Source organism: Lactuca virosa, chromosome 3 (assembly GCF_052849685.1).
Source record: "Lactuca virosa cultivar CGN04683 chromosome 3, Lactuca_virosa_CGN04683_v6, whole genome shotgun sequence".
Taxonomy (NCBI): Eukaryota; Viridiplantae; Streptophyta; class Magnoliopsida; order Asterales; family Asteraceae; genus Lactuca; species Lactuca virosa.
This window is the reverse complement of record NC_136428.1, coordinates 56,050,386-56,069,498: the sequence shown is the minus strand read 5'-3', so window position 1 is coordinate 56,069,498 and position 19,113 is coordinate 56,050,386.

The following is a 19,113-nucleotide window of genomic DNA, read 5'->3' as shown; positions in this document are numbered from 1 at the left end:
TGGTAACCCATTTGGTAAAGTGCAGAAAGAATGTCTGCCATGCTTGGGGTGAAGACCTTTGTTGAAAGATGAACTAACAGATTGATGGCGTTGAGAAATTTTTCTTTGGTCAGAATAACCAAGGAATCGTTCACCAGATTCAGATGCACTTCTTGAAGGTTGTTGAGGGGTCGATATGCAGAGAAAGCACATTTGAAGAGGGTTGAGAGAGGTACTACATCTGTGAAAGAATCAAAAGGACCAAACAGTGTGTGATTTGACAGAAACTTGATCATCAACTTGATCGAAGCATTGTAAGAAGAATGCTCTTCGAAAACTGCCCTAAAATTGCTTGAAGCAATTGTTGGCATTTGGTTCCTTGAAGCAGAGTCTGAACCAGTTGGGTGACCAGAGGCAGATGCCTTGGAGTCTTTCTTCGAGATACCCAATTTCAACATTTTAGAAGAGTTTGAAGAACTTACAGGAAAAAAGAGTGCAAGAAGATGAAGGAGAAGAAGTTCGTCTTGAGATTTTTCAGAAAGCGTAAAACTTTCTTGGGGAAGAAGAAGAGGGTTTTATAGTGGTGGATTTGAAACTGTTATAGATTTTACCCTAAGTGAAATTGGATAAGGTAAAAACGTTTGGGTTGTTTTATTGATTAGGAAAAGTAATCTCAGCCACAGATAAGATAAGAAAAGGTTTATTTTATTTTTGAGATTTTCCAAAAAGGGGTAGAATTTAATGAAATGTCAGTCCCTAAAACATCACGTCTGAAGAACGTGTGGTGAGGGGGTTAATCCGTTGTATAAAAGGGGAAGATGTAACAGATTTGACGTTTTGGGGGTAATAGGAAGAGACAGTTTAAAAGGGATTTTATGGAAACATGTTCTTTTTGTCATCATACCCAAAATAGGTCTGACACAAGGTTTATTCAAAAAGTAGAACCGAGACAGTGATATGCTACACAAAGAATGTTTTTGAATGTTTTTCTTATTTAATGAAGGATCATTAAATAGCACACCATGTTTCAAGAATTTATGAAGTAGTTGAGAAATCAATCAATGTGATTGCGGATTGAGACTTCATTGCTGATGGATCTTTTGTCATTGCGGATGGATGGTTAGATGACTGCAGTAGAAGAACTGAGGAGAACACTTGAACAACAATTAGTAACAACAAACAATAAGGACCATTAAAAGATACATATGATATATAGTTACGGTACATGAGATATACTGCGGTACATAGAATATAATGCGGTACATAGGATATACCAAAACTATCTATCATAAATAACTTCAATTAGGACCGCAATAGAGACCAAGGATGATCTGCAGTACCTATCAATTCAAAAAGAATTGTGGGTCCAGATTCATCATTCCTAACATTTGTAAGAAACTGTTGAGTTTTATAGAGTCAAGTGCCTTTGTGAATACATCAACAATCTCTTCATGAGTATGGAAAAAAATTAGTTCAATGTTACCTTTCAGGACGTGGTCTTTGATGAAGTGATACCGTAGTTCAATATGCTTTGTCTTAGAGTGCTGAATTGGATTGTGGGAAATCGCTATTGTACTCTCGGAGTCACAATAAATTGGTATCCGCAGCATTCTGTATCCGTAGTCCATAAGTTGTGTTTTCATCCACAAGACTTGTGAACAACAGCTGGTTGCGGCCACATATTCAGCTTCTGCGGTAGACAATGATACACAATTTTGTTTTCTTGATGACCAGCTGGCAAGTCTTCCACCCAGAAATTGACATCCACCGGAGGTGCTTTTTCGATCTAGTCTGCATCCGGCATGATCCGCATCAGTGAATGCTTGTAGGCTGAAGTCATTCCCTGCGGGGTACCATAAACCAAGAGTCTTGCTGCCCTTTAAGTATCTTAGAATCTGCTTGGCTGCGGTGACAATGTCTGGTCGGCTTGCGGTGAGGTACATCAATGAGCCAATTATACCTCTATAAGTCTTGTGATCCACTGATTCGCCGGAAGGATCAGCAGATATCTTATATCCGAAGGCCATGGGGACCTTAGCCGAATAACAGTTGTCCATTGAGTATTTCTTTAATAGTTCAGTGGTGTATTTCTCCTGATGGATGAATATCCCTTGAGGGACTTGTTTCACTTGAAGTCCTAGAAAGAAGTTAATCTCTCTATTCATGCTCATCTGGAACTTGTTGGTCATGAGCTTAGCAAATTCATCCACCATTCCTTGATCAGTTGATCCGAAGATGATATCATCCACATATATTTGTACAAGCATAAGGTGATTACCATTTGCTTTTCTAAGTAAAGTGGGATCAATCACTCCTCTTTTGTATCCGGACGAGACAAGAAATTCAGAGAGAGTCTCGTACCACGCTCTTGGGGCTTGCTTTAGACCGTAGACTGCTTTTTCAAGCTTGTAGCAGTAGTCTGGGAATTCAAGACTTTCGAAGCCCGGAGGTTGCTGAATATAAACGTCCTCTTTTAATTCACCATTGAGAAAAGCACTTTTCACATCCATTTGATGTACTTTGATGTTCTTGTGAGCTGCGTATGCTAAGAAGATTCGGATGGCTTCCATTTGTGCCACCGGAGCATACGTTTCCTCATAGTCAATACCTTCAAGTTGACCATATCCCTTGGCAACTAGTCTTGCGTTGTTTCTGACGACCGCACCGGATTCATCCAACTTATTCTTGTACACCCATCTAGTACCAACAATAGTGTGACCTTACGCCTTCGGAACGAGCTGCCACACTCTATTTCTTTTGAATTCTTCTAGTTCTTCTTGCATTGCGGATATCCAGCCTGGTTCTAGTAATGCTTCTTTGATCATTCGGGGCTCGACCGAGGACATAAATGATGCGTAGTGACAGTGATCAGATAAATCCTTGGAAGATCGAGTCTGGATACCTACGGATGGGTTGCCGATGATTTGACATGGCGGGTGGTCCTTCGTCCATACGTGTAGACGGGGTTGCAGATGATCAGCAGTTGCGGTAGAGGGAATGTCTTCAATATCGGAAGACTCTCCGGTTGGAGATGGTAGTTCCCCCTGGACTTGAGAACATCCTGTTGAATTGTCTTGAATTGGAAAGGTGGGATCAGAGTTTTCTTGGGCAGATGGTGCAGGTTCCCCCTGGATTGCAGACGGGAGTTCCCCTTAAACCTGAGAAGGTTCCCCCTGGATTACGGATGGGAGCGTGATAATTCTCGAGTCTGTTCTTGTGTCAATGTTCTCTATGTTTTCATCATCCAAGTTCGAAGAAACGTTTGATGGTTGAAATCCTCTGCGAAGAGGGATTGGAGCTGCATCTTCTAGTACTGGAACCTCGATGGTTGTTGTATGGTCCGGAGTTGAGTTTTCCCCCTCAACCGGCAAGGTGGAAGTATTTAGTGATACCTTATCGGATGGTGTAGGACCAGATACATCAGCATGCTGTTGTTGAGCTTCAGGGGACACAAGAACTTTGGATAACTTGGCTGTTTCTATAGGGTCGAAGAGATCATCATAGTTTACTTCAAGTAGGTTTAGTGGACCTGAAGGGGCAGGAATATCACTTTCGAGGATTGCTGTGGTTTCGGTTGATGGAGCGGTGTTGCGGATGTGATAATCATCGAATTTGACATCGAAGCTTTCAATTATTAGCCTTGTGCGTCTAATGAGAACTCTATACGCAACTTTTTTTGTTGAGTAGCCAAGGAAGATGCCTTCATCAGACTTCGGTGCGAATTTATTAAGGTGATCTCTGTTGTTGATTACGAAACATCTACACCCAAAGATATAAAAGAATCGGACATTTGGCTTGCGGTTGTTAAGGCCCTCATAAGGAGTTTTACTGAGACGCTTGCACACAATGCTTCGGTTCTGCACAAAGCATGCTGTGGCCACTGCTTCGGCCCTAGAAGTAGAGAGGAAGGTGTACGAAGTTGAGCATAGATCTGGCTGCTTCTACCAGAGTGCGGTTCCTTCGCTCTACTACCCCATTTTGTTGCGGTGTGTAGGGAGCTGAGAAGTTGTGAGTGATGCCCTTTGAAACCAAGAAACTATTTAAGAGATGATTGGTAAACTCAGTTCCATTATCACTTCGGATGCGACGCACTGGTAGGTTGATTTGAAGTTCTATCTCCTTGATAAAATTGATGAGTGTCTGCAGTGTATCTGACTTGAGTCTAAGAAAGAAAACCCATGTGAAGCGTGTGAAGTCATCAACTATAACCAGTAAGTATTTCTTTTGATGAAGATTGGCTACGGTAGATGGACCGCAGAGATCAATGTGCAGGAGTTCCAGTGGTTCAGAAATTGAAGAATCTATCACCATTGGGTGACTTGCTTTGGATTGCTTTCCACATTCACATGCAGGACAGAGAGTATCATTGCTGAACTTGAGGATTGGAAGACCTCGGACGAGTTCTTCGGTGACCAAATTGTTGATGTATCTGAAGTTGAGATGAGCTAGCTTGCGGTGCCATAGCCAGCTGACTTCGGATACTACTTTGGATAGGAAGCATAACTGAGGTTTGCCTATGATTAGAGAGACGTTCAGAGGATACATAGTACCTTCGGATCTGGATTTGATCAGACACGTGCTCCTATCGCTTGTCATTACATAGCAAAATTGGTCATCAAATTCAACTCGATGTCCTGCCTTACATAGTTGGCCAACACTAATGAGATTGTGTTTAAGGCTTTCTACATAAGCAACCTTTTGAATAGAGAAGTTTCCCGTAGTAAGAACACCATAACCTCGGATTATCCCATTCGAATTGTTGCCGAATGTGACATTTCCACCGTTGCAAATTGGCCTGAAATCCTGAAGGTATTCTAACCTTCCGGTCATGTGCAAGGAGCAGGCACTGTCGATTAACCATTCTTCTTCTTGTTCCTCCTTGCACAAGGCCTGAGAATTACACGGTTAGTTTAGGCATCGAAACTAGTTTGGAGCCTGCGACAAAAGATGAGTTTCTGATTGATGCATGAACCGAGGTTGCAGGGACAGGTTTCGTGTCAACTTTTAAACCTAGTTCTGGCTGTTTGTGAGTTTTTGGAGTGTTGCGATTTTCAGAAAAGTTACGAGGTTTCTGAAATGAACCAGATTTGACAAGAGATGAACCATTTTGACAACTACATTGACACTGACATGCTGAAATTTTGTCTTTTGTTCTGACACCTTGTTTGGTCAGCGGTCTAAATGATGAGGTAGGCTTGTGACCGGTCTGAGTGTTAGGTAAAATATGAAAGGTTGAAAACATGTGGCTATGCATGTGAAATAAAAGAATCAAATTCAATTGTTGGACGGCTAATGTGAATGGAAGGAAATTCAACGTCAACATTTGCGGCTTTCACATTTGAGTACTATTGTTACGACGACTCAACATTTGCGGCTTTCACATTTGAGTACTATTGTTACGACGACTCAATTTCATGTGCAAATTGCGGCTCTCTCACCTATATATATGCATGTATGTTTTGCATATTTTGTGTGCAAAAACTTGAGAGAACATCAAGTGTAGAGTGTCAAGCCAATTGTAATTTTGTGAGTTTTAATAAAATTCTCTAGTTGCAGCCCGTGGACGTAGGATTTGCACCGAATCCGAACCACTTAAAATCCTTGTGTTCTTCTTGCTTTATTTTCGTGAGTTTGTGTGTGTGTGATAGTGTGTTTCCGCTGCATGTACCCGGTCCGGTTCCTAACAACTGGTATCAGAGCCAGATTAGCGAGGTTTGGAGGGTACAATCATTTTTTTTTCACGCACGAGTGTACCTGATTTGTATCTTGTTTGTCGTAATGGCTGAAGACAAGATTATAATCGAAAAGTTCAACGGTTCTGATTTTAGCTGGTGGAAAATGCAATTAGAAGCATTGCTATGTCAGAAAGACTTGGACATGGTAATCGGAGACAAACCGGAGAAAATGGAAAAAGCTTTTGAAGATGCGTGGAACTCAAAGGACAAGAAAGCCAAGGCGGTTATTACATTGTCATTGACGAAGAGCGTTGCTTTCAACATCATGAAAGAAACCACGGCGCGTGGTATGATGGAGGCTCTGTCAAATATGTATGAGAAACCATCGGCGGCTAACAAGGTGTTCTTGATGAAGGAGTTGTTCACTACAAGGATGAATGAGGAAGGCTCAGTTACGGTTCATATTAATAATCTAAATTCAATTCTGTCCAGATTATCATCTGTGGGAATTAAATTTGATAACGAGACTCAAGCATCACTGCTACTAGCTTCTCTACCTGATAGCTGGTCCGGAACAGTTACTGCTGTTACGAGTTCCGTGGGGACCAGTGGTATGACTTTTGAAGGGGTTAGAGATTTGGTTCTTGGCGAAGATATCAGACGCAAGAATCAAGGTGGATCTTCTTCTTCTGATTTATTAAATGTCGGAAAAGGTAGAGGGAATAGCAGGAGCAGTGGGAGTCGGGGAAAAAGTTCTTCTAGAACTTTGAAGAATGTGAAATGTTGGAACTGCCAAGAGGTGGGACATGTTAAGAGTCAATGTCCAAAGAAAGAATTAAACATTGCTGGTGCTGAGAGTGTGTCTGAGGATGATGCACTGATACTCAATATGGAAAGTTCTGTGGACTCTTGGGTCATGGATTCAGGGGCTTCGTTTCACGCCATGGACAACGGGGAAACGATGGTGAATCTAAAAAAAGGAGCTTTTGGAAAGGTACGGTTAGCAAATGACGAGATGCTTCAAGTAACGGGCATGGGAGATATTGATCTAGTTACTTCATTGGGAACTACATGGAGCCTGAAGAATGTCAGGGTTATTCCGGAGCTGAAGAAAAAATTGATTTCTGTTGGTCAGCTGGATAAACAAGGACTGGAAGTAAGGTTTGGTGGTGGTAAATGGAGGGTGATCAATGATAATCTAGTGATTGCTCATGGTATGAAGTGTGGGTCATTGTATATGGTTGAGGTATCTGCTAAGGGAAGTATGACCGTCCCTGTTAAGCAAGACAAAATCTGGTTCGCTAAATTTACGGCTAAGAGAGTTCATTTTGCAAACATGAATTCTGGAGCCAAGGGGATGTTAGCTGAACGAGTCAGAAATTCTAAACCATTCAGGGGATTCTGTGACAGTGGGAGCACGGGGTGTGTTTCGGGTACAGTTACAAAGAGCCGTTGGGTTTTGAAGACTAAGACTGAAAAAGTCTCTCCTGTTGAAAGTTTGCAAAGTTGGGAGAGTGTTAGTGGTCCTCGGTGTATCTCTGGATCTGGTGGAGTGTCCAAACCGGTTGAGACAGAGGATGAGTCGGTGGTGGGATTAGCCACGACTGAGTTGGAGCTAGTGGGAGCTTCAACTGTCCCTTCTAGTACTTGAAGATGAGGGGCGGCTGCAATTAGAGAAATGAGACTAAGTTTAGCTTGTTCTTAGGAACTGGAGGCTTGGAAGACTTGGTTGTTTTAAGATTACTGGAGTTGGATGACAGAGACGGACCATGTTGTTCAAACTTTCAAGTGGGAGATTGTTAGGTAAAATATGAAAGGTTGAAAACATGTGGCTATGCATGTGAAATAAAAGAATCAAATTCAATTGTTGGACGGCTAATGTGAATGGAAGGAAATTCAACGTCAACATTTGCGGCTTTCACATTTGAGTACTATTGTTACGACGACTCAACATTTGCGGCTTTCACATTTGAGTACTATTGTTACGACGACTCAATTTCATGTGCAAATTGCGGCTCTCTCACCTATATATATGCATGTATGTTTTGCATATTTTGTGTGCAAAAACTTGAGAGAACATCAAGTGTAGAGTGTCAAGCCAATTGTAATCTTGTGAGTTTTAATAAAATTCTCTAGTTGCAGCCCGTGGACGTAGGATTTGCACCGAATCCGAACCACGTAAAATCCTTGTGTTCTTCTTGCTTTATTTTCGTGAGTTTGTGTGTGTGTGATAGTGTGTTTCCGCTGCATGTACCCGGTCCGGTTCCTAACACTGAGAGTGGTAAGATCTAACATTGGTGTTGTTGGAATTTGAAAAGGTTTGTTTCGAAAAAGATTTAGCACGTGTAGATTTTTTGGACCTTTTTGTTGGGTTTGGTAAAATACCCTTCCACTTGTTAAAATTTTGATGTGATTTCAAAAGTGTTGGATTGGGTAAGATACCCTTCCATTTTGGATCATCTGAGGAATAGATTTGAAAACCATTGCTTCGAAAAGACCTTACTTTCTTTTGGGTTGTGTCAGATGAGTTTGGAATGACTGTTGAAACTGTACATTCCTTTTTGTATGTTTTCTTGATGGGAGAGTTTTTTGAAAAATAGTGCGAGAAAACAAACTTTTCTAGACTCTTAGATTTTGGAAATTTGATATGCCTTTTGTTTTTAGAAAAGATTTGTCGATTTGTGCCTCGAGATCGAATTTCCTCTTTGAAAGCCTTTGTGGCTAAGGTTTTTGGAGAACCGCAGTCATTGGTGTTCAGCTGCAGTTTCCTGGAAACCTTTGAAATTTTTTGAAAACGAGGGCTATAGTCATCCGAACTGGAAGATTTAGGGTTTTGAGAGCATTGACCCACTTCAAAGTTTTCTATGGGTAGTTCATGATGAATTGGCTGAAGAGTCACAAAGCTTTTGATTGAGGACTGCGGTAAGGATGATTTGACTACCGCATAATAAAACTGAGTTGGGACTTTTGTGGGATTTTGGTGGGACTTCTGCGGCTCATGACTACAGTGAGAGACACTGCGGTCTGAGGGCAGAGATGGGAAATCCTGTAAGACTTCGGGACTCTCTATGACAATTTCTTCATCAACAACTGATGAAGTCTGTGAATTTGGATAGATTGTGCCACAGATAGGAATTTGATCACATGTGTGACCCGAAACCTCAGGCACAATTTCCTCAATGACACAATTATTACTTAGACTATGAAGTCTACCGAAGTGTGTTCTGATGTCTTCGGGAAAAGTTTTTTCATTGACTGGGAAATGAAATTCTCGGTCCGGAGGGACATTCAGTCGATCTTTGGTAAACCGAGGTGAGGAATCCTTTGCGGTAGGATATCCATTGGACCAACCCCAATTGTATGTATTGTCCACAGTTCCATTATTCACCAAATTTTCAATAGCTTCACTTTCATTGAACAATTTTTCTATTAATAGATGTAAGCATACAATCTCACTCTGAGCTAGATCTCTTTGGTTCAAATCTATCTCTAGTTGTGTTTCACTCAACATTCTTGCATCTTTTTCTAACTCTAAGTCCTTTTCTAACATAGCCATTTTGAGTCTTTTGTTCTCCAGTCGTCCTTTTACATGAAACATCTCTTGGGACGCTATGTTCTTCTCATCTAAAGCTTTGTTATAGGCTGTAAGGACGACAGCACATGTGTCATTATGATTGTCTATGAAGGGTTGACAGTCATGCATGCTATAGTTTAGAGTTTGAATCATGAGTTTTACCTGTTCGACGATGCTTAGAGTTCCATCCTTCGCCATGTAGTAGTAGTTCTTTTCCAACTTTGTAGACCCATCGGCATCTGCAGTTGCCAGCATGCAGATCTTGCCTTTTCCTTTGACATTCCTGATGGCTTCTTCTTCATCTCCGGATGACCAAACTTGATGGTCTCTTTTTACATGGGCTACGTATGCCCTTGACTTTTCCTTTTCTTCCAATTATTGAGCCATTCACAGGTAGAATGCTCTGTCTTTCACTACATTTGCCTTGCAGTCTTTAGCAAAATGATTCTCTTTGTTGCACTTGTGACAAATCACACCATCATTTTTGTCTTCTAAGGGAGTACCGGAGTCAGTGGTTTGGATAGACTGTGGTGCCTCCTTGGGTTGAATATTTTGAGATTGCGGTGGTGGATGAGAACTTTTGGGATATCTAGAATGGTTATTCTGCGGGTTGAAGTTACGGTTGAATAGAGGTTTGTTGAACTGCTGATTCTTACGAAAAGAAGGAGGTGGTAGCCGGTTGAACTGTTGGCTAACAAGAGCAATAGCCTTCTGAAATTCTTCTTCATCATCATACTCTGAGTCGGCTTCGTATGACTGCTGATGAGTGTCATACGAGGGTGAGTAGGATTGATTATGTGGAGCTTGTGCTATAAGAGCAAGTGGCCCTCCGAAGTCAGCACAGTCTTTGAGTACGGTGGATTCTTGTGCTTGCAGTTCCCCGTAGAGCTTGTAGAGAGACAAAGAATGAATCTTTATATCCCCTTGAACTATCATCTTAGCCGTAGTCCAATGTCTTCCCAAACCATTGAGAAACTGAAGGTTTGTTTCATGGTTACTGCGGATGGTGCCAGCATTAGATAACTTAGTGACTATCAGGTTGAACCTTTTGAAGGAGTCTTCCAAACTTTCGCCAATATGAGGTTTGAAATTGTTGAACTCATTGAGTGCAGTTGTGAGCTTCTTATCTTGAGCTTGTTCTGAGCCCTCATATAAGTTCTTGAGAACTTCCCAGATCTCTTTTTCTGATTTGCAGTTTATGATAATGTCGAAGTTGTCAGGAGCAACTCCACAAGAGATTTCATAAAAAGCAACAACATCATTTTCCATTTTATCGAGGTCATCTTTAGTGGGACGGTTCATGACTGGTTGACCTCCTCCTAGTCTGGCTGTGGCGCCGTCAATTTGAACTGGTGTAAGGACAGGGACATGTGGTCCTTCTTCTACGGACCGCCATACATCTCTACCAAGTCTCCTTAAGTATCTTTCCATTCTCTAAGACCAGTGATGATATTCATTTGCCACCAATATTGGGGCTCGATTAGAACCACCAACACTGTTGGAAACATTCAGAGATAACACTTATGCCATTTTTCCTTGTTTTTTTTTTGAAAAGTTTTTTTTTGAGAAATGAGCTTCAGTGGTATAGAAGGCCTTTTGAAAATCAGAGTTCTGCTTCAAAAAGCAACCACTATGGCTCTGATACCAATTGTTGAGAGAAAAACTTGAGACACACTTGAACAAACGTTAGAACAAGTATAGTTGTGGAATAGTTTATCTCAAAGGATCTAAAAGCTCAACAATAATAATAAGTTAATGAGTTAGATAATTAGAGAGTTAGTTGCGAAAATATAAGGAAATGTAAATGACAGCAGGTGTTATATCAAGTATACACATAAGTTGATTCTTAACAAGGAATGCATTCAGACCAAGTTAGTAAGTGAGATCAAACTTAGTGATTAAGTCACGAATGACTTGCTCCAAAGAGAGATAATGTTCAGTTATATTCAAGTGAACTTTGAGAGTAAGAAGTAGATAGTAATAGCACAAGATATGAGATTCAAGATGCGTAATCAGAGAGGTGTAAGAGATGTATATTGAATAAGAAAGATTGAGCTCTATATATAGAGACTCAAATATTACATCAGTTCAACTATCTATGTGTAGCCATGCAAGGCATACTGGACAATAGAAAGTACTCTAACAAAACTAGATAATGAGCTAAACTAAGAAAGCTAGATAGTGAACTACGGTTGATGATGACTTCAGATGAGGATGCTGAACTGAGATGACTGCGGATCTTTGAAGGCTGCGGTAGACCAAGTTTAAGAGGGTCACTTTTATGATTCAACAAGCAATATCGCTCGTAAATAGTCGCGATAAATATTAGACCAAAATCTAGTGGTAATAATACTAGGTTTCGTCGAAGGAAATAATATTGTTAGAAGCGAGGCGCTGTCCGAGTTAGGAATCACCACTTTAACAAGTGAGTGCATAGTTACTTTCATCTTACACATAGATATGAAGTATTTAATATAATCTACGGGTTATGTCTGCATAATATATGTGTTCTTGATATCTATGCTGGATGAACGATTTATACATGTTTTAAATGATTTAAATTGTATATGTATTTTATATCTACGAAAATGTTGGGTAAAACATGGGTAGATGAAATAGTTGATGTGTGAAGAAATAAAATGATGATAGGCCTCGGTGTTTACGATGACCTAGTCATCTAGCAGAGTATAGATGACGACCACGGACAATTCTAGACAGTCCAGTGGAACGCTGGCAGGCTTGCAACCTGTAGGTGTTTATTTTAACTATGTGTTCAGCAGGTCTACTCCACCCCCTCATGTTTGCCTGATTTGACATAAATTGATGAGGAATCCCCTAAGCAGTGTTGCCACCCCGATGAAAATCCTTTGGCTAGATCCCTGTGACATCCCCATTTTCACGGCCAGAAAAGACCGATTTTTTTGGTTATGCTTTATAAAAATCAGAGTACCTCTTTTAATAAAAATGTTGTGGAATTTGTTCCCAGAAAACATGATAAATAGGTTATCAAAGCATTTCCGAGGAAATGTATTTTTATTCATTTTCAAAACATTGGGTTGTCATTGTCAATACAGAAACATAAGCATAAACAGAACTTACATTATTTACACTAGTGATCTACATCTCTTTTAAATCTCTCAGTGTAAAGTAGCTCCGTATCGACACATGTGATACAAATAAGCTTGAGTGGGTCAGGTTGGGAAACCTGGTGAGTACATAGGGTTTTCAACCCACAATAATATAATTATTATGTTTAAACATCAAACAATCAACCCAATTACCCATCCCCATTATCTTCTTAAGGATTTACCCTAAGAATCAGCTACTCCTCGTTCATTCATTCCTAAGGATCATCCTAAGGAAAGGGCACGAAGTCCATCGTTTCCAATGACACAGTTATCAAGCACAGCTGCTAATATTATCGCTTAGGCGCAGCTGCCTGAATTGTGACATTCTCTATGAGGCGCTTCTGCCGGTATTAACCTTTAAACGCTACTGTCATGGTTATAATGTTCTCTATTAGTCACAGCTGCCGATACTATCCTTAGAGCGCAGCTGCTAGGATGTTTAGAGTACCTCGTAGATCCAAAAATATCTACAGGTTTGAAACCAAAATAGTTATACAAAAGAAGAAGATATGACTCAAAGTAGCTCCATCTTCTCAAAAAGCTCAGGGAGTACCTGTTTATTGTTTCCCTGAGAATACAAGTAATTTGAAAAGGGAGTATCAACATAAAGTTGAGTGAGTGCATAAGTGTTTCTGTTTAAAAGGGTGTCTCTGTATCTTGCATATGTAAACTGTTCCAGAAAATCCTATATTTTATGTTGTATATGAAAAGTAGTTTTATTCCCATAAAACCGTTCTATTTGTAAACCAATGTTCTGTATTTGTAAAACTTGTAACTGAGAGTGTGCCTGGCTTCACCAGCTGTTATTGAAAACTGTATTGAACCATTGTAGTTTGTATTCTGTAAACTGGTACTTTGAAGGTGTACTTACGTTTAGTTGATTATACACTAACGTATTGTTAATATCTTTTTAATGAGTTATTATAACCATACTAAGGCATGATGGCCCGAAACAAACGCTTTGTGGGCGTTTAAACTGTTGATAACAATTGCCACTCATTGGCGTGTATGCCTGACTATAGCTAGCAGCCTGAGTGCGGGGTTGTCAATCCCGATATAGATCTACACACAACTTATTTCGATCCCCTGGCTGGAGATTCTGGTTATAATGTCAGGAATTTACCTTGGTTGTCTAAATGAATTAAACAACCTGAATTGAATGACTCATAAAAAGCATATAAACGTTACATGTATATTAGTCATGAAAACCCAATCATTCTGAAATAAATGATTGACAATAAGTTCTTGAATTAGTATTCCGAACATGTATTTGACAATTGTAAACCCTTGATTTGTTTTGAATCAAAACCCTTGTTTCTTGTAAAACAGTGTATTCTAGTATACTTGAATTATGAATTATTGTTCAATGAATCATAAATTATACCTATTATAATGTATATGTACTTTCTGAATCGGTATTTAACTATTTTTTCATGTAACCCCTTGCTCAACATGTTACAAAGGTATTTGAACTGATGAAATAACTTTTATATTTATATACATACACAATTCTATATATAAGTAAAAATATAAACGACACTCGGACAAATAACCGGTACTATAAGCCCACATCCAAACAAGGAAAAGGACCCAGAATGAGTTATCAGTCCTAAGCCTTTTAAATCTTATTTATGTACATATATATACAAATATGAATTTTGGGGAAAAATATAAGTTTATAAAAGAGTTTAATGTTTTGAGTATTTTTGATGATTTAATGTCGTTTTATCATGATTTGAAATCATGATTTTATAACACAAAGTTCTTGTGTTATACTTGTATTCCCCCCTTAAAACAGTTGAAATTATGAAAATACGGGGGTATGAACTCACTTGATAGGTGGTGATTTGGACATCGTTTCGTTTCCTGGAAATGAGTTTATTTGACGAAAAATCGGCTTAAATCGAGCAGAGTTTCGACTGGAGAAAGTTGTTTTTCTCGGGAATCTCGGGGCTTCGAGGCTTGCTTAGGGTTTTAGACTTGATACCGGGGCTTTAGGGGTTGTATGTAAGTTTGTGGAAGTGAAAGAAGTGAAAAGAAATGGAAAATGGGGTGAAAATGTGTAAAAATCCGGAGAGTCTCGCATGGCTTATATAGGCCGAAGCCTCGGATCCGAAGCTGTGGGAGGCTGCCGCGTGTTCGGACAGGTGGCGAGGGAAGATGGCTCACTTCGGACATCTGGCTCGGTGTGTCGGACCAGGAGTGGACCGAACTTTGGTCCAATTGGAAGAAGGCGCGTGTCCGAGGGGTGTGGTCCTGCGAGGGTGTCGGCTGGCTACTGGACCTCGGTCTCGGTCCAATCAGAAGATGACACGCACAACTTCGGTCCAATCAGAAGGTGCCACGAAGCAGACACGGGGAAGCCTCGCATGCGAGGTGACGTGGCCGAAGGTACAACATGCGAAATTGCCCAGTTTTCAATATTTCTCGATTTTTGTGCCAAAAACTTGCGAAAATCATAACTTTCGCATGCGAGCTCCGTTTTCGATGTTCTTTATATGCACGCGTAGGTAATATTAAACTCTACGACTTTCGTTTGGACTTCGTCGGCTAATTTTGAGTTTATTTTTAATATTTTTATTTTTAACAGACCGGGACAGGAAATCCGTTAAAAATTCATAACTTCTTCATCTGACGTCCGTTTTTTACTGTCTTTTTACCGTTGTACTACTATTGATGAGACCTTCAATTCTCGTTTAGGTTGTGTCGGCTAAAAATCACTCGATCTTTATTTTGAGTTTTTAGCTGTACACTGCTATACTGAAACATAGAAAAATCGTAACTTCCTCATACGAAGTCAGATTTTGCCGTTCTTTTTATGAAAGTTCTCGGTTTAACATAAACTACAACTTTCATTTAGATTGTTATGGTTGAAAACCCTTTTATTGAAAATTCAGTTTTTACATTGAACAGTGTTTTGCCGGTTTTGTCGCGGATCTTCGATTGGTCATAACTTCTTCGTTATAACTCGGATTTTAGTGTTCTTTATATTTTTGGAAACCTTGTTACAATCTCTACCACTTGGTTCATCCCAATCGATATTGTTTAATAATTTATTTTTGAGGGCCAATTATGTAAATATACACAGTATGTTAAAATTTCTCTTTATTATTTTAAAAAGAACTACAAATTGATCTACATTATTACATAGGTTTGAAATAACGGTTTGTTACATTATCCCCCCGTTAAAGAGAATTTTGTACCGAAATTAGCATTATAGATAGACTAGGGAAAAAGATGTGGATATTTCTGTTGCATTTTATCCTCCCGCTCCCAAGTGAATTCAGGTCCCCGTTTTGCATTCCAGCGAACCTTCACTATCGGGATACAGCTTTTTTTTGGTTTTCTTAACTTCCCTATCTAGAATCTCTACGGGTTCTTCCACAAAATTGAGGCTCTCATTTAACTCGATTTCCTCGAGTGGGATCACAAGAGTCTAGTCGGACAGATACTTTTTCAAGTTCGAAACGTGGAAGGTAGGATGAATGTTACTTAGTTCTTGGGGTAGTCGAAGTTTGTAAGCTACATGACCGATTCTGGAAAGAGTCTCGAATGGTCCTATGTACCTTGGATTCAGTTTGTCACGCTTTCCAAAGCGTATCATGCCCTTCCAGGGTGAGACCTTTAACAAGACGCGGTCACCAACCTGTAATTCCAAGGGTTTTCTCCTTTTGTCAGCGTAGCTTTTCTGTCTGTCTCTAAAAGCTTTAAGTCGCTCCCGAATTTGTACGATCTTCTCGGTAGTTTCTCGAATTATTTTCGGACCAGTGAGAGCACTGTCAGGAGTTTGACCTCTAGCTAGCTGCGTGTCAGACACTTCAGCCCAGCACAGAGGGGATTTGCACTTGCGGCCATAGAGGGCTTCGAATGGAGCAACCTTTATGCTAGTGTGATAACTGTTGTTATAAGAGAATTCAACAAGGGGTAAATGAATATCCCATGCCTTTCCAAAGTCTATCACGCAAGATCGCAACATGTCTTCTAATGTTTGAATCGTCCTCTCACTTTGTCCGTCGGTTTGTGGATGGTAGGCTGTACTCATGTCCAGCCTAGTTCCCAGAGAGTTTTGTAAAGACTGCCAGAAACGAGAGGTGAATCTACTATCTCTGTCTGAAATAATAGATATTGGCACACCATGCAGTCTAACAATATCTTTGAGGTAAGTTCTGGTTAGCTTCTCCATCTTGTCGGCTTCTTTTATTGGCAAGAAGTGTGCGGATTTGGTTAATCTGTCGACGATTACCCAAATAGTATCATAACCACCCGAAGTCTTGGGTAATTTGGTTATGAAATCCATTGTAATCCGCTCCCACTTCCATTCAGGGATTTCAGGTTGTTGTAATAAACCTGAAGGTTTCTGGTACTCTACCTTAACCTTGGCACAAGTAAGGCACTTGCCCACAAAGGTAGCGATTTCGGCCTTCATGTTAGGCCACCAGTATAGTTTCTTGAGGTCCAGATACATTTTGTCCGAACCTGGATGAATGGAGTATCGGGTTTTGTGTGCTTCATTCATAACCACGTCTCTGTAACCACCGAACTTTGGCGTCCAGATCTGGTTCATGAAGTAATAGACTCCATCATCCCCGACTTCGAAGTTCTTATCCATTCCTCTCAGAGTTTCACCTGCCACGTTTTTGGGTTTCAAGGCTTCAATTTGAGCTTCTTTGATCTGCGTGGACAGATGTGAATGGATTGTCATAGTCAACGACTTTACCCGATATCCCGAGTATTCTTTTCTACTAAGGGCGTCAGCTACTACGTTTGCTTTATCGGGGTGATAAAGAATTTCACATTCGTAGTCGTTCAGTAGCTCCACCCAGCGTCGTTGTCTCATGTTCAGCTCTTTCTGATCGAAGATGTGTTGGAGACTTTTATGGTCTGTGAATATTGTGCATTTCGTGCCATATAAGTAATGTCTCCAGATCTTCAGAGCAAACACCACCGCTCCTAGCTCAAGGTCATGTGTTGTATAGTTGACTTCATGCGTCTTAAGCTGTCTTGAGGCGTAGGAGATAACCTTTCCTCTTTACATAAGAACACACCCAAGCCCTTGATTTGAAGCATCACAGTACACTACAAAGTCCTCTGTCCCTTCGGGTAGAGACAAGATCGGTGCACTGCACAAGGCTTGTTTGAGCGTTTGGAATGTTGTTTCTTGCTTTTCTCCCCAGCTAAAGGTTACACCCTTTTGCGTCATGGTGGTAAGAGGCTTAGCTATTCGAGAGAAATTTTGGATGAATCTGCGATAGTAGCCAGCAAGACCTAAGAATTGTCGGATTTCTGTAGGTGTTTTGGGTGCTGGCCAGTTTTCAATTGCTTTGATTTTGGAAGGGTCCACGTGTATTCCTTCTGAACTGACCACGTGACCTAGGAATTCAACCTTCCTAATCCAAAACTCGCACTTTGAAAACTTCGCATAGAGTTTTTCTGTCCTAAGGGTTTGTAATACTTGACGAAGATGTTGGCCATGTTCCTCTTTGCTTCTTGAGTAGATAAGGATGTCGTCAATGAAGACTATGGCGAATTTGTCCAGGAACGGACGGCACACTCTGTTCATTAGGTCCATGAACACAGCAGGTGCATTCGTCAATCCGAATGACATCATTATAAACTCGTAATGACCATAACGAGTTCTAAACGCGGTCTTGGGAATGCCTTCCTCCAAAATCCGTAGCTGATGATACCCGGATCTTAAGTCTATTTTCGAGAAGTAGTTCACACCTTGAAGTTGTTCGAACAGATCCTCAATGCGAGGCAGAGGATATCGATTCTTGATGGTAAGTTTATTTAGCTCGCGGTAGTCTATGCACATGCGGAAAGATCCATCCTTCTTCTTTGTGAACAAAACCGGTGCTCCCCAAGGTGATAAGTTTGGTCTTATGAAACCTTTGCTAAGGAGTTCATTAGGCTGGCTGGATAATTCTTTCATTTAAGAAGGTGCAAGACGATAGGGGGATTTGGCTACAGGGGTAGCTCCGGGGATTAAGTCGATTCGGAATTCGACTTGTCGTTCGGGAGGTACTCCTGGAAGATCATCGGGAAAAATATCGGGAAAGTTGCAGACCTCAGGAATGCTCGCGATATCTTTCATTTCTTGCTTTTTGTCTACCACGTGAGCTAAGAAAGCACAGTACTCTTTTCGAAGGTACTTCTGTGCCTTGATGCAAGAAACGATCTGAAGGTTCATTCGAGGTTTGTTGCCATAGATAATAAGAGTTTCATTAGTTGGCAAGTTCAAGCGAATAGCTCTTTCATAGCATAGGATGTCGACATGGTTGGGGCACAACTAATCCATATCTGTTATGATGTCAAAACTTTTGATAGAGACCGACATATGGTCTATTGGGAAAGACAAGTCATTCAAGGTAAGGGTACATCCTATGTATATATCATTGGTGGATTCGGATTTCCCGTTAGCCATTTCTATTGTGAAAGTTTCATTTAGTGGTTGGGAGTTTTGATTTAGTAGATGTTTAAAATTATGGCTCACGAAGCTCCTCTCAGCACCACAATCAAATAGAATGCATGCATAAGTATTGTTGAGAGGGAACGTACCCGTGACTACTGCAGGGTCTGCCACCGCTTCTTTATGACCCAGTGCTAGAATCCTCCCAACTCCATCGGCATTTCTAGCTTTTGGACAGTCTTTCTTGAAATGCCCCACATCAACGCATTGGTAGCATGCTCGACCTACTCCAGCGGCAGGTACTTGGTTAAGTGGTTGGGTGGTATTCTACATAATCGGGCAGTATGC